Below are 16,839 nucleotides of genomic sequence, written 5' to 3'. Positions count from 1 at the left end.
TTAAGCAGTGCTGGTTAGGTTTAAGCGATGGTGCACTTTATGAATTTTGGCCCCTGCTCAGGTTTGTACAGTTGCATGTGAGCAGACAGCATGAAGTTAGCTTACTGAAGCATTACATCAAACTGCAGAAGTCAATTGCACAATGTGATCCCAGTCCCATTTTTGAGGTCCATTTATCTTAATTCTGGTATGTTCTCCTAATCTATGGACTCCTTACAGCAAGTTTGAAGGTAAGAGTTTTATTTATGAAAAGTAATAGCATTCTATAAAAACTGGAACCTTTCCGAAAGTCATGTTAATTGACAAAACAAGATGCTTTACAAGGGATGTCTAGAGATTGAAGTAATAGTGAACCCATTGCCAGTATAGTAAAGTATCAGATATCAAATGTGCTGTTCCATATAAAATCATAATTGTTCATCGTTGATATCTCTTAAGTGCAACATAGTGTTTCTGATTTCTTTGTGTCTAATCCATCTGAAATATCCTCATTATCTGTATTTTATGATATACATAACAAACAGGTTACTGGATACATTCTGAATCAATATTATTCTTTAGGGAATCATCAGGCAAATGTAGCTGACAACAGCAATCTCCTTGCATCCTCATTTGACACAAAGTAATATAATTAGCAGCTATATCTATAACTAGAAATGTTGGATAATGTACAAACCACTTTCCACCCTTTGATTATCTGATTTAAATTGGATACCTTCCACAATTTTGTTATTGTAACTGAATTATCCATATAGTGGCATGGTGACATTTTTGTCAAGTTTCTTGGGAGATTTTCTCTGCAATGTTGACCACATTTTCTCACACAATTGTGTCTGCCTTATTAACTACCTACAATGTCCTGATGTTGCATGTCTTGTCTAATGCTAGCCTGATTCTCTAACCTGACATTGTCTTAAGTACTTGTCACTGCTTGGATATCCTGGGATCGCTGACACCAGTGCCATCTTTAAAAGGCTTTTGTGAACTGCTGTTGGTCCAGAGCTGCCCTGCACGATTCATGACTTTTGTCCCAGACATGTCAGATAAGAGTCAACTGTTGCCATACTTTGTGGACAAGGGCCTGGAGGACCTGCTGGGGAGAATGGTGCAGAAGAGGAATGTCCTCTCTCAATAGGACCAGCTGAAAAGGGCATGAAACTAGGCCTTGCCAGCCATGTTCAAGGTTGCCATCAGGACAGTGCAAACACAGCCTTCTGAAGGAGCACTTTGCAGTGTAGCAATAATTTCAATGACTTCTCATACTCACTTTATCTCTGTTACTGCGTATACCTCCCACCCAAGACTTATGCTCAACCACTTGCACCATTGCATGCAGCATTTTCCCTCATTCACTCTTAACCACCCCAGATGCCCACATTGTTAACCATGCAAGGAGACTATGTGCCTATTCAAGTACTAAGGGCATCTGATCACTTTCCCCTCTCCCACCTGTACTAGTACAAACATTGTGCCATCCACCTTAGTCTCACCAAACCCCTCCTTTTCTTTCATTCTAGAGTCATAGAGTTGTACAGCACAGAAATAGACCTTTCAGTCCAACTAAAATTAATCTAGTCCCATTTGCCAGCATTTGACCTATATCCATCTAAACACTTCTTATTCATATACCTGTCCAGATGACATTTAAATGTTGCAATTGTACCAGCCTCCACCACTTCTTCTGGGAACTCATTCCATACACGCATCACCCTCTGTGTGAAAAAGTTACCCCTTAGGTGCTTTCAAAATCTTTCCCGTCTCACCTTAAATCTATGCCCTTTAGTTTTGGACTCCCCTCACCCTCGGGAAAATACCTTGTCTATTTACCTAATCCATGCCCCTCATGATTTTATAAATCTTTGTAAGGTCACCTCTCAGCTTCTGATATTCCAGAGAAAATAGCCCTAGCAGCATCTTTGTAAATCTTTTCTAAACATTTTCAAGTTTCACAACATCCTTCTTATAGCAGGGAGACCAGGATTGCATTCAATATTCCAAAAATGGCCTGACCAATATCCTGTATATCGGCAACATGAACTCCCAACTCCTATACTCAATGCACTGACAAATAAAGGCATGAATATGTTCTTCACTTTCCTATCTACCTGGGATTCCACTTTCAAGGAACTATGAACCTGCACTCCAAGGTCTCTTTGTTCAGCAACACCCCCCAGGACCTTATCATTAAGTTCTAATGGATAATAACCCAAAACAGAGCAGAAATAATCATGATGAATGGTAGGGTGCCCAACATATGGCTCTTCATTTTCAAGTGAAGAGGAACCTGAAGCTAATGCTGACTACTCTAGGTGGCTGGATCACCATGCCCCGGGAACAATATCAAAAGCTCTACTTGGCTTACTGTGCCAAATGCCCCTGATTAAAGGTTGTCTCCCTTGACTTTACTGAGGACTTATCCCCTGAGACATGACCTTTTTGCTTGAAGTACATGCAGTGAGTTTGCCATGAATACTGCTGGTACATGGTGTATGTGTGAGATTGATCTGGCAATGTGCCATGCTGCAATGTGTCAAGCATCAACATGTGCAGTTTAGGTGAATTGGCCATGCTAAATTGCCTGTAGTGTTAGGTGTAGGGGAATGGGTTTGGATGGGTTGTTCTTCAGAGAGTCGGTGTGGACTTGTTGGGCCGAAGGGCCTGTTTCCACACTGTAAGTAATCTAAGTAATCTAATCTAATCTAAACAAGCTCCCAAAGAAGAACTATGTGCCTGTTAGCTCTTTTTGAAGGGGTAAGCTGGCTAAAGACAAGGTAAGACAAGGCATAGCAAGGGTGCTGTGAGCATTCAGGTAGGCACTGAGTGAGTGATTTCCAAGAAAACAAGTAATGAACCCTGAGACGAAATCTGGTCCAATTCATGAGCTGGATGCCGCTTGCCATACATAAAGTGTCCTTGAAGCAGCTTTCAACAGAAACTTGTTCTTGAAAGTGCAGCATGGCAGACTGGAAATACACCATGACATTCTGGGAAGTCTCTCACATATTGGATGCCATGATGTGTTGTGGGGCCAGATACGTTGGTGCCAGGTATTCAAGATGGAGGTCAGGAAGAGCAAGCATTGGGCTGGAGTCACCAGGTACCTCCTGAAATGTTCATGTCAAGAATTCTGGGTATCTAGTTTCTCTCTGGTGGTTGGTGCAGAGGAGTTTGAATATTAATGAGGTGAGATTAAATAATAATGAGACTGACATTAAAAAATAATCCCACCTATTGGCCTTTAGCTGTTCACTAGTGAAAATCTCTCAATATCTGGAATTCAGTTGGTAAATGTAACCTGTTTCTCCCAGCTCAACTTCTCACACGATTCTCCCAAATTTCCCAGCATGGAGAAATGCCCTCAGTGGAGAGGTCATGGGAACATTCTGTACTGTCTGTGACAGAGGGGAGGTATAACTTCAATCCTCTGGAAAGTTATGGTCCATGACTGACTTATCCTCAATTTGGTAGCAAGTTTACCCCCGCCCAGAAGAGGATATAGAGTTATTCCTGTTATCCAAACAATCTAAAAATAGTTTGGATGTTTCCAACAATAATAGTGATTTTTCAAAAGATTTCCTTGCTTCTTCTCAAACAAACTCATGTTTATATACTTCTCAATTGGATTGTGTCTTCCTATTTCAATGGTTAAAAGAGATTCTGCAGAAACATTGCAGTTGTATTTTTGCTGTGATAATATATTTTGTGATAATATATCTCGCAGACTCAATTATTTTGTATAGACCTGCAAGAGAACTGTTGAAGGAACTCAGCAATACTTTCCACATCACCCACACTTGCTGCAGTAAGAAGAAATGAATCCTTCTGTAATACTCATGTGAACAACAAGGTATGACTTATTTAGAGTGTTAGGATTAGTGGTCACTCTAATTGTAATTTGTCACTTCTGTTAGTTAACTTGAATGAAGAGTCTTTTCAACTTAGCTTATTAACTTTAACATACCAAACTAGAGTTTCTCACTTTTTAAACATAAAACAATATTTTTAAGTCATGTATCCTATTCCTTTAAAATCATTAGAAACCACTGTAACAGCAACAAAAGAGAGCAGATTATATGTCATATGAATAGAGCAACATGTACTTTTCAGTCTTTTAGTGATTGAACAGCATTGGTGTATCACCGAGTGGTAGAGGAGAATCAGGAAAAGAAGATTTGAAAGTGAAGGTGGTGGATTTTCAGGAATTGCCATTACTTAATGAGATATATTTTGTGGACCTGCCATCATAAGACCATAAGACCATAAGACCATAAGACATAGGAGTGGAAGTAAGGCCATTCGGCCCATCGAGTCCACTCCGCCATTCAATCATGGCTGATGGGCATTTCAACTCCACTTACCCGCATTCTCCCCGTAGCTCGAGACATCAAGAATCTATCAATCTCTGCCTTGAAGACATTTAGCGTCCCGGCCTCCACTGCACTCTGCAGCAATGAATTCCACAGGCCCACCACTCTCTGGCTGAAGAAATTCTCCGCATTTCTGTTCTGAATTGACCCCCTCTAATTTTAAGGCTGTGTCCACAGGTCCTAGTCTCCTCGCCTAACGGAAACAATTTCCTAGCGTCCACCCTTTCCAAGCCATGTATTATCTTGTAAGTAAGATCATCTGGAGACTCTGTGGGGAATAACATGTTGGAAAACCATGCTCTGCATTAATGTGATATATGGTCCATGTCATTTCCTGAATCCTGAACTACATCCAAGCAACAGCACTCCCATGCAAGTAAAAGTGAACAAGACAAAATGTGCTAAATTTAAATATTGCTGAGCCGTCCTCGGTACCAGCAGCACTTCTCAGTTAGGTCTACTAGAATACATTTATATCGCAAAAATATGATGGCCACTTTTCATTCATGTCTAGATATATCCAGTTCAGAAATGGGATGAAAAATCATCTGAAGATTTTCAGCCCTGCAATATTCTTTAAGTAAACATGCTATTGATACAGCTTTACTCGATATTTAGACGTTTTGTAGACAGAGCTTTCCCTTTCTCGGCAGAAAGTGTTCCTTATGCTTTGTGACATTGTGAAATAATTCAATAAATCACTATTTTCCAGAGTGCTCATGAAGCAAACATTTTGAAGAGATATGAATCCCCCCCCCCCATTGTTCCCTGTGGGAAAATAGATAACAATGATAAATCCTGCGTGACATTGCAAATATCATATCTGTGACAGAATCTCCAAGAAGCAAAAGAAAAGTATGATATACATTTGTGATAATGACAAATCCTTATAAAATGGAATATAATTAGTGATCGAAACAACATTCTCCACAGGTGCTTTGCCATCTGTCCCTTGTGAATTGGTATAATAGTAATGTTGTCAATGCATCACAATATTGCAGAAAAAAACATTGATTGAAGAAATGTAAGGGAGGGAGCATGTAAGTCTCTAAGTAAATTTGCCAATGAAACAGCAGATAGCCTAGGCACTGATCAACCATTTTCGTTGAGAATTGCATTCAGCTTTTTCTGTAAGTGAATGCAAAATGCTTTATTACATGTTAACTTAAGTTGTATGGTTAACTTGCACAAAACTAATGCATTTAAAATATTGTTTGTGATATGCTTTAAGTGTACTTTCCACAATATATTTTAAAATTCAAAAATTTAGTGAAATAATCGGATTCTTCAGATATTTCTTTTCCTAAGTATTGGAGTTCCCATGTGCAGTATATTTGCTGTGATTGCTACTTTATTCCAAATTGATGCTGTATTGAGAAATGTAGATTTAGAGTTTTCCTTAGATATTTCTGAAACCTTTCCAGCAATTGTACTTGCTATATATTGCTATATGGTAAAAACTTAAAATGGTCCAGCCTCTTTGGGAAGAAACCTGTTCTCTACCGGCTGCAGAGACCCACATCTCTTCAACTTCTGATCACAATAAAAACAACCTTCCTGATCAACTCCCTGTCTCCTTTAACTTAAGTGAATCTGCTGGATTATCCAGCATTATCCACTTTGCTTGTTACATCTTTGAAGAACTCTAGTAAATTTGTTAAACATGATTTTCCCTTCATAAAACTATGCTGACTATGATGGATAGCGTTTTGACTTTCCAAATGTCCTGATTTTGCTTTCTTGATAACTGATTCTAAGACTTTCCCAACAACAGATGTTAAACTAACTGGTCTGTAATTTCCCACATATTGCCTTCCTCTCTTTTTGATTAAAAGCATTACATTAACATTTTCCCAATCCACTTGAATTGGGATATTCCCTTTCACTTTCCCATGTCCAGGGAATTTTGGAATATTGAAACCAATGGATCTACTATCTCTGCCGCCTCTTCCTTTAAAACCCTAGAATGCAGGTCATCAGACTCAGAGGACTTGTCTGCCCTCAAACCTAATAGCTTGCTGAGTACCTTTTCCCAATTGATGTTGATTGTTCTAAATCCTACCCTTCCTATTGCTTCTGACTTGCTCATTCTAATAGGAATGGAACATTTGTCCTCCACCATGAAAACTGAAGCAAAATATTGACTTAGCATCTCTGCCATTTCAGTGTTCCCACTATTAACTCTCCTGTTTCATCGTCCAAGCTACTAACATTTACCTTAGTGAATCTCTTCCGTATTATATATCTATAGAAGTTTTTGCTATCCTTTTTGATATTTTGTGCTAGTTTTCTTTTGTAATTTACCTTAGCTCTTTTTATTAAGTTTTTAGTATCCCTTCGTTTATGTTTGAAAGTTTCCCAATCTTCCAGCCTACCAATGGCCTTGGAAAATATGGTATACTTTAGTTTTTGACTTTATATTGTCCTTGACTTTCTTGTTCAGCCGTGGATTTTTTTTAACCCCCCACTCCACCATTCTTTCTCATCGGGATATATTTTAGTTGTGAGGAATTGAGTAGCTCCTTAAACATCTACTATGCTCATCCACTGTCTTACCTTTTAGCCTTCCTGCTTAATCTACTCAGGCCAAATCTGTCCTCATGCCCTTTCCTTTGTTTAATTCCAGATCACTACTGTGAGACTCCACTTTCTCACCACAAACTGAATTTTGAATTCTATCAAACCATGATCACTGCTCCCTAACAGATCCTTAACCAAGTTTTCATCAATTAATCTCTCCTCATTACACGATACCAAATCCAGAGTAGCCTGCTCCCTGATTAGTTCCACAACATATTCCTCCAAGAAACAATCTCTAATACATTCAGTAAACTTGGCCTCCAGGCTACCCTTGCAATTTGATTCTTCCAATCGACATGCATGTTCAAATCACCCATGATTGTTGCCATATCTTTCTTGCAACCCTCAAATATTTCCTAGTATGCCCCACTGCAGAACTGTTGTTTGGGACCTAGAGGTTACTCCTACCAAGGTCTTCTTCCTTTTGTTATTTCTTATTTCTACCCAGACTGATTCCATATCTTGATCTCCTATGCTTATGACATTTCTCATTACAGCATTAATCCTGCCCTACATCAGCAAATCTCCATCACCTCCTTTTCCTTTCAGTTTATCTTTCCGAAATGCTAAGTACCCTTGGATATTGAATTCTCAGACCTGGTCTTCTTGTAAGTATGCCTCAGTAACTGCTACCAAATTGTACCCTTTTGTTTCTATATGCACCATTTAACTCATTAATTTTGTTTCGAATGCCTCTTGCATTTAAATACAAAGCTTTTAAATTTGTTCTACTGGTAAATGTTCCTACTGTTTTATAACTCCTCGGTACACAAAGACATTCACCTGTTCTGTACTTCACCATTATTGTCTGGTAACTATCCATCACATTGCTAACCCATACTCTTACCTCCTTTAATTTCAGTTTACTAATTTCTCCTCCAGCTGGACCCTTGCCCCTTCTGCCACTGCCCTTCTCTCCCCACCCCCATATAGAGTGATGGTAGAGATTCATATTTCTTTCCAGAAATATTTTCCAATTTTTGTTGGGGGAAACCACGGTGGCTCAGTTGTTAGAACCTCTGCCTCACAATGCTAAGGACATGCGTATGATTCCAGCCTTGGGTGACAGTGTGGGGTTTGTACATTCTCCTTGTATTTGAGTGGGTTGCCTCCAGACACTCTGCTTTCCTCCCACAGTCCAAAGATGTGCAGGACAGGTGGATTAGCCATGTTAAATGGGGGTTACGGAGTTAGGATGGGGACACTGGATCTAGGGGGATTGCCTCTGGAGGGTCGGTGCAGACTCGATCGGTCAAATGGCCTCTTTCCACACTATGAGGGTTCTATGATTCTTACCAGTGGTGCATGTTGGAAAGATTTGCATGTTAATGCGCAATGTGTTTGGCTGTATTATAAACCGGTCACCAAGTGGAATCGGGCTTGAACTCAGAATCTCTGGCACAGAGGCAGGCACAACTACCACATGATTTTCTCTACCGTGTTTGCCATGTATAATGATGCAAATTTTGTGCTTCAACAAATGTCACTGTATCCTACGGATGGATCATCAAAGGAACTAAAAGCAAAATATATTTTCCACCCATAGAAAATCTGCTCCACGAACAGAAGATAACTCAGAGCTTGACATACTGATCTCAGGTACTTTCAGTTAATTTTCCATTGGGAATACTACCTGACAATAACAATAATTTACCCAAATAGTTAACATATTTTGTAGCTTACCTCATCATTTATCCTTAAATTATTAAAGATAAATTAAATATTTCTTTTGTTATGAAACTACATATAGTCCCATTTTACAGATTTGCCTGTTTTGAAATTATGACCGGAGCTAATGAGGGTCTTAGCTAGATAGCTGCTTGTTGCCTCCTTTGAGAAGATATATCATATATTGTTCTACCTAGGCAGTTAACAGTCCCTTCCTTTAGATTGAGGACCTCATACCCATCAAGAGTTGTTAGTCAATCAGAAGATGTCAGTCCTAATGAATGAAGAGATTGAGAACCTTGCTGGTATGACACCAACCTGATGCCAATCATGGAGTGGAGAGGAGGACAAGGCTCAGCAGGAGGGAGGAGATCACAGGTAGGGGAAGGATGAGTCAGCAGTAAGGGCAGGGATAAGGTGGCTCTCAATAGTATCCCTTCCTGATATTGAGTCTGTCCATCAGTTGCTTTGAATAGGGACTTCTCTGAGACTCTGCAAACAACCTGCAATCTGGTGTGGTGAGTGCTTTCTGTTACCAGCAGCACGCGGATTGGACTCCAAATGTCATAAGGCCATTCCACCACTGACTGAATCAGGGTAAATGTGGGAAGGGCAACAAAGTCCCCACCTTCCATGCAATTGAATTCCCACCTCCCTTCCCCAGCTACTGAACCCAAGATTCTGTCCTATGTTTTAGATAAGATTCCCTACAGTTTGGAAAAGGCCCTTTGGCCCAACAAGTCCATACTGACCCTCCTAAGAGCAACCCACCCAGACCTATTCCCCTACATTTACCCCTGACTAATGCATCTAACACTACGGGCAATTGAGCTTGACCAATTCACCTAACCTGCAGATCTTTGGACTGTGGGAGGAAACAGGAGTACCCAAAGGAAACCCACGCAGACATGGGGAGAATGTGCAAACTCCACACAGGACAGTTGCCTGAGGCTAGAATTGAAGCTGGGGTCCTGGTGCTATGAGGCAGCAGTGCTAACCACTGAGCCACTGTGCTGCCCTTTGGCCCAACAAGTCCACACCAACCCTCTGAAGAGTAACCCACCCAGACCCATTTCCCTCTGACTAATGTACCTAACACTATGGACAATTTTAGCATGGCCAATTCACCTGACCTGCACATCTTTTTGGACTGTGGGAGGAAACCAGAGCACCCAGAGGAAACCCTTGTTCCACAATTCCCTAACGATATTGTCCCAGTATGGATTTAATACATTTTCATTCAGTTGGATGAAGCCTCATCAGCTCTGATGTTAGCATGGATTGTAGATGCTACCACATTAATATTCAATCTGTTATTTAGTAACAGTCATATTTTGGCAAGCTGAGGAATCACTCCCACTGTCATTTTACTCATGTTGGCTGCATTCAAAATATTAATGTTTCACAGGGAAAATCTATTAAAATTTCAGTCAAAAATTATCCAGATTTTTATGCCCTGTGAAATATAAAGAAAATCTCTTTATAGAATATTGTAAAAAATCAATTTCACTGGGTAATGAGTTCATTATTATAATTTGGCTTTCAAGAACCTTTAAACTTTATCATCAGAATTATGACTCCCATATTCTGAATGATTGGCCCATTGATGGATATTATGAGTTGAAAAAGTGAAACAAGAAACCAAGTTGAGACATGTATTGCATGACATAATCAATGGAACAGTTCACTGAAAGCAGAACTGAGGAATGCAAGTTTATCATTTAATCTAAATTAATTTAAGATTACATTGCTAAACTATGTTCCCTTTAGGTCATTTCTTAAAACCCTTGTAATCTCTACTCTTTGCTTTTTAAATCTTTGCAAAATTCGGTCTTTGATCAAGCTTTCAGCCTATTAAATGTTTTTCCGTATTAAGTTGCTGATGTAGTTTAACATGTTTATATCTATAAATCACGGAGACACTTTCATTTTATTTATGCACTTTTTCTTTTTCTATTTAAGATGTATTTGCAATGTTATCAGTGTTTTACTAAGATTAGTCTCTATTTAGATTTATCTTGCAAATTAATCAGACTCAGAAAGCACTATTAGTCATGGCTAAACAGGATAAAATTGCAAAGATGGATCTTTACGATGCATGCCCCATTGACTGCCTCCACTTCACTGCAGGTATGGTAACTGAGTTGTGTCATCTGCTGTGCGCTGAATCACTGACACCCTTAGGCCAATGGAAGAAAGTGTTCAGTACTGCAGTGTGATTTTAGGGGCCACTAATGCTGCATTCCAATAGATGAAGGATCTTAAACTAATCCCTCATCTCTGTACTATATTAATTCTGAAAGGAAGTTGGATTCAGTTTCTAAGGAGTTACTCTCCAGAGTTGCAGCATTATGTTTTTTAACCATTAAACAGACACCGAGAGTGCATTGATAATCTCAATGCATCTCAAACATTATTGTTTGTTTGTGGTTAATTTTAATCCTCATAAACAGGTGAGTTGGGTCATGTCAGATATTAATGTACTTGAAAATTTCAACCTTGACACCAATGAAAACAGGACGAGGAGTGTGAATTCTGCTCTGAGGAGGCAAGCTATAAGTGTTGATAAAGCTGCAGCCTCTCATTTAACCTGCTTTGCAGATTTAATTGTGGTTCTATCTGGGTTTTTCAGAACAGCTGAATTAGATTAGATTAGATTACTTACAGTGTGGAAACAGGCCCTTCGGCCCAACAAGTCCACACCGACCCGCCGAAGCGCACCCACCCATACCCTTACATTTATCCCTTACCTAACCCTACGGGCAATTTAGCATGGCCAATTCACCTGACCGCACATCTTTGGGCTGTGGGAGGAAACCGGAGCACTCGGAGGAAACTCACGCAGACACGGGGAGAACGTGCAAACTCCACACAGTCAGTCGCCTGAGGCAGTAACTGAACCCGAGTCTCTGGCGCTGTGAGGCAGCAGTGCTAAACACTGTGCCACCGTGCCGCCCACAAGTGACATGAAGTGACATGACAATGGTTTTGAGGAAAAGTACGTTTATTTAAAGCCCCAAATGGGGCTCAGGCACAGCAGGATTTCTCCATCGCCTAAGGCTGTTGATCAGACTACCTCGATACAAAGACCCTGATGATTAGTGATTGGACTCCATCCTTTAGATCAAGATACCCCTTCAAATCGGCGATTGAATCACCAAGCCACTTGACACTAAAAGCATCAGCAGGGTCCCTACCTGTTCCTGAGGCTGGGTCCTCCTTCCCTCTATGGAAGTCAAATCTGCCAATCAGGCTGACATCTGTGAGAGCAACATGCTGAGGTTAAAAGTCACAAAACAAGGAAAGAAAACGTAAAGCTTCACAATTCCACAGAAACTTGAACTCTGCATTTCGTAATTGATCCCACCCCACCAAACTCACCAGTTCTGAAGAAGGGTAAATGGATTCAAAATGTCAACTCTGCTTTCTCTCACAGATGATGCCCGACCTGCAGAGCTTCTCCAGCAATTTCTGTTTTTGATTTGCATTTCCAGCATCTACATTTCCTAGGTTTTCTTTGTTCACTGTTAACTCTGTTTGCTTGTAAGAATTCTCCACTGTGCATAAATTTCCATTATCACTCCAGGAACTATTTCTCTTGATTTTTTTAAAGGGTATAGTTCAAGCAAGCCTGAAAAGTTAATCATTCAATTCCATCATGCACACAGCCCAAAACCCCCATGCCACTAGTTCAAAATCCAAACTCTAAAATCTGTTTTACATGTATAATGCATATAGACACACTTTACCTCACAGTCTTCAGAGATTTTTGTGCTGGAGTGGGACTTTAATCCACAACATTTCACTTGAATTATGAGATTGCTACCATGAGTTATGACTGATATCTGTCCTTAGAGAAGGTGTAAAGGAGATTTATAAATTTTCAACTAGGGATGCAGTTATATCAAGAAACCAGAGAAACTGGGATTGTTATCCTTAGGAGAAAAATAGATTAAAGGGACATTTAATAGAGATATTCAAAATCCTGAAGGGTTTGATTGTTGCTCATTATACATTCTCTTTTCAATGTTAGCATCTTGAAGTGGTGACAAAGATGGTGATAAAGGCAGAGTGGTCGACATTGTCAATATGACATTCGACAAGGATTCACATGATAGACTTGTTAGCAAGGTTAGATCATTTGGAATCCAGGAGGAACTAGTCAATTTGATACAAAATTGGCTGAAAGGTAGGAGACACAGATTGGTGTTAGATGGTTGATTTTCATACTGGAGCCTGTGACCAGTGCTGTGCCACAGGATTGGCGCTAGGTTCACTGCCTTTCATCATTTATATATATATGAATTTGAATATTGGAGGTATGGTTGCTAAGTTTGCAGATGACATCAAAATTGATAGTGTAGTGGACAGTAAAGTAGGTTATCTCAGAGTAAACAGAATCTTGATCAAATGAGTCAATGGACCAAGGAGTGGCAGTTGGAGTTTAATTTAGATAAAAATGAGGTCTTGCATTTTGGTATGGCAAACCAGGACAGGACTCATACAGTTAATAGTAGGGCCCTGGGAACTATTGACAAGCAAAGTGACCAAGGGGTTCATGTACATAGTTCCTTGAAAGCGGAGTCACAGGTATACAGGGAGTGAAGAAAGCGTAATGAAGATGCTATGAAACTTGATAATGTTCAGAAAAGATTTACAAAGATGTTGCTGGATTGGAGGGTTTGAGTTATAGGGAGAAGCTGATTAGACTGGGACTTATTTCCCTGGAATGTTGGAGGCTGAGGGATGACCTTATAGAAGTTTGTAAAATCATGAGAGGCATGGATAGGTCTTTTTCCCAGGGCAGGGGAGTCAAAAACTAGAGGGCATAGGTTTAAGGCAAGAGGGTAAAGGTTTAAAAGGGACATGAGGGGCAACTTTTTCACGTTAACGGTGATGCATGTAAGGAAAGAGCTGCCAGAGGACATGGTGGAGTCAAATACAATTACGACATTTAAAAGGCTTCTGAATGGGTACATGTATAGGAAGTGTTTAGAGGGATATGGGCCAAATTCTGGAAAATGGATGTCTGTTAGGCATGGACAAATTGGACTGAAGTGCTGTATGATCCTATGATTCTATGATAGGTTAGAACCGAACTCAAATTTAATGACATTTGGAAAAGAAGCAGAAACAAGCTTGGAGATTTTTTTAAAAACAATGATTTGTTATGATTTGGAATGTATTCTTTGAAAAGTTGGAGAGAGCAGCTGCAATAATAATTTTCAAAAGGCCAAATGGATAAGTTGAAACATAGCAGGGCTATGTGAAAAGAAAAGTTGCATTGATCTAATTGGATAATGCTTTCAAAGAACCAGCACGGGCATAACAGACTAAATCTCCTGTTTGGTTCTACAACTAGTACAGGGTGGCTGTAATTCCATCAAAAATAGTTTGCAAAGCCGAGTTTGAAAGAAGCTTATTTCAACATTGGGCCAGTAGTAACAATTCATTAATAACAGAAGATCTTCCAAAGAGAATGGTATAGCTAACAATTGCTTTCAGCCTAAAAAAAGTCATCTTTACCGAGATATCCTGACTTGGCATTCATTTTAATTCACAGTAAGTCTACTTCATTGCAATTTCTAAGGTTTAAGTATATTTGACTATTTCTGAATGGGATGGACACTTTGAAAATATAGATTATGCACAATGAGTACCTGACATTTATCCAATAGTTATTACTGCTACCTTCATTTTATTTATATCCATGCTAAGTCTGCATAAGTGTGGGGAAATTGAAATGAGCAATAAGGTATGTATTTAATATAATTATTAAGAACAATGTTTGCTAATTGTAAAATTATAGTTTCATCACCATTCATCATCACAAGTACTCAATATTTGAATTTGGAGGGAAAATTTTATGTCTTCTAAATATTAGTTGCAGTACAATAATAGTTACATTAGTGTTAAACTGATCCTAATATAATGCAGCAATTTCCTTCCACATGCAGGCACCATATACCATCAAACATTGCTGCCTTCAACTGGTAATACAATAAGGTTTATGTATTAATGTTTCTACAACTGCTCCAAAGCTAATCTGTTGGGATTAATTTGTAGCAAAAATGGTTTTTTGTTATGTTTTGTTGAAGCCAGTCAAACTGGAAGCAACGACAAATTTCTATGACTCTAATTCAATTGATCAAATACTTATTGATTGCTTTGATTTTCAGTGTAGAATTATAAATTGAATTGAATTGAATCCAGAGTTCAACTCCATAATTGCTTTAATCACAGAGACTACCTACTTCTACTTCCATAATATCTGTCATAATTTCCTTTGCTTCAGCCCATTTGCTTCTGAAACTGTCATCTCTTTCTTTGTTGAATGCAACTATTCAAATACTCTGCTCACTAGGGCCCTACCAAATACCCTCTATATATTCGAGGTGACCTAAAAATTCAGCTACTAATGTTGTTAGTGGTGCAAAGTTCACTCGCCCATTACTCTTCTCTGCCTGCTGACCTATATGGGTTCTCAGATCAGCAACATCTTGATCTTAACATTTCTATTCTTGCCTTTAAATTGTTTCATGATCTTCAACCTCATTATATTTGTAACCTCTTCTATGTTCCTCCAATTCTAGCCCCATGAGCATCTCCAAACTTTATCTTTATTTCTTAAATCTTTCATGGGATTGTGCATTGCTGGCTAGTCCATTTATTGTCCATCCCTAACTTGTGGTGAGCCACAATCTTGAAATGTTCATGAGATATAGGTACACGCATAGTGCTGTTAAGCTTTATCTTGTGTTTTAAACAAATACAGCTGCCTCCACATTCAGATAACAGTTTGGAACATCTCTGGGCTGAGTATTTGAACATGCACTATCCCTGAGGCTGTATGTTCCTCATTTGTAAGTGATGTTCTTCTACTTCGATTTATTCGTCTATATCTGTAGATTACCAAATACATATCTCTAGCTCTGTGTCTATAACCTCTCTCTCTACATGATATTTCAAGTCTGGCACCTTCTTTCTTATTGACTTCGGAGTCATGTCATTGGTTACATCATAATCAGATTGTCTTGACCTTTGAAACTCACTCCTAAATGGAGATGGGGTAGGGGTTATAGATTATGACGACAGTGATAATCATCATAATGTTAATCATGATGTCGATGATTACAGTAAAAACATGTAAACAACTAGTACATTGTAGACCAAGAAAAATCTGGGGTTAGATGTGTTATGATGGAATTCATGTGAACGTTAATGAAGTAACAGTTGGACCAAGGCTATTGAGAAGCTGAGTGGCCCTTGCAGAAGCCAAACTGTTAGACAGCAGATCTCTATCTCTATCATCAAATAAGCGTTACTTGATAGCTATGTCATTGCTGAAAATGTGTTGCTGGTTAAAGCACAGCAGGTCAGGCAGCATCCAAGGAACAGGAAATTCGATGTTTCGGGCCAGAGCCCTTCATCATGACCCATTCAATGAATTAGCTGATGATAATGAGTTGACTGATGAGGTGGTATTCGCAAGGTTGGATTATTCCTGCTTTTCGTAGATAGAACACACCTGGGCAATCTTCCATGTTTCTGAGTTGGAAAACCTAGAGGTGCAGCTAATTCTGATGCACAAGTTTCCAGTAAGATTACTGGATTGTTGGTAAGTCCTATTATCTTGGCAGTATCTCTCCACTATTTATTTCTGAATCTTAACTCTCAGTTCTGGAACTCTCCCTTGAAGCCTTTCCAACTCTCAAAGACTCTTTTTCAAACCCAGCCCATTGTTCAAACTTGTATAGCTAGATATTCTTTCTCCTAATGGAAGTGGGAATGGATCATGAAGACTGAAAAATGGACTTCTTCTCTGGTTCTGACCTATTTTTGTGTGACATTTTTGACTCTGGAATGCTTTGAGTTAAGACCTTGTACTCTTCTGGGTTCGGGATTGCTGTTCATAGTGCCATGGGAAATTTGAAATCTCTATCTCTATCATCAAACCTTCCTCTCAGACCATCTCTGCTGCAATTTTCAGGCATTCATGTGAGTTTTGCAAGTCCTGAAAAAACATTGCTCTGTTGCAAGTGAGAGTTCATGACCACTGGGATAAGGCTGCTGAGGAATCAGGAGTACTCTGACATAAACAGAAGAGAGGTTGAATAGGTTAGGTTTATCTTCACTAGAAAAAAGGAGATTGAGGGGGGATCTGATTGAGGTTTACAAAATCATGAAGGGTACAGGCAGGGTGGATAAAGACAAGCTTTTTCCC

This window comes from Hemiscyllium ocellatum, chromosome 26, assembly GCF_020745735.1.
Source record: "Hemiscyllium ocellatum isolate sHemOce1 chromosome 26, sHemOce1.pat.X.cur, whole genome shotgun sequence".
Taxonomy (NCBI): Eukaryota; Metazoa; Chordata; class Chondrichthyes; order Orectolobiformes; family Hemiscylliidae; genus Hemiscyllium; species Hemiscyllium ocellatum.
This window is presented reverse-complemented; position numbering follows the sequence as displayed.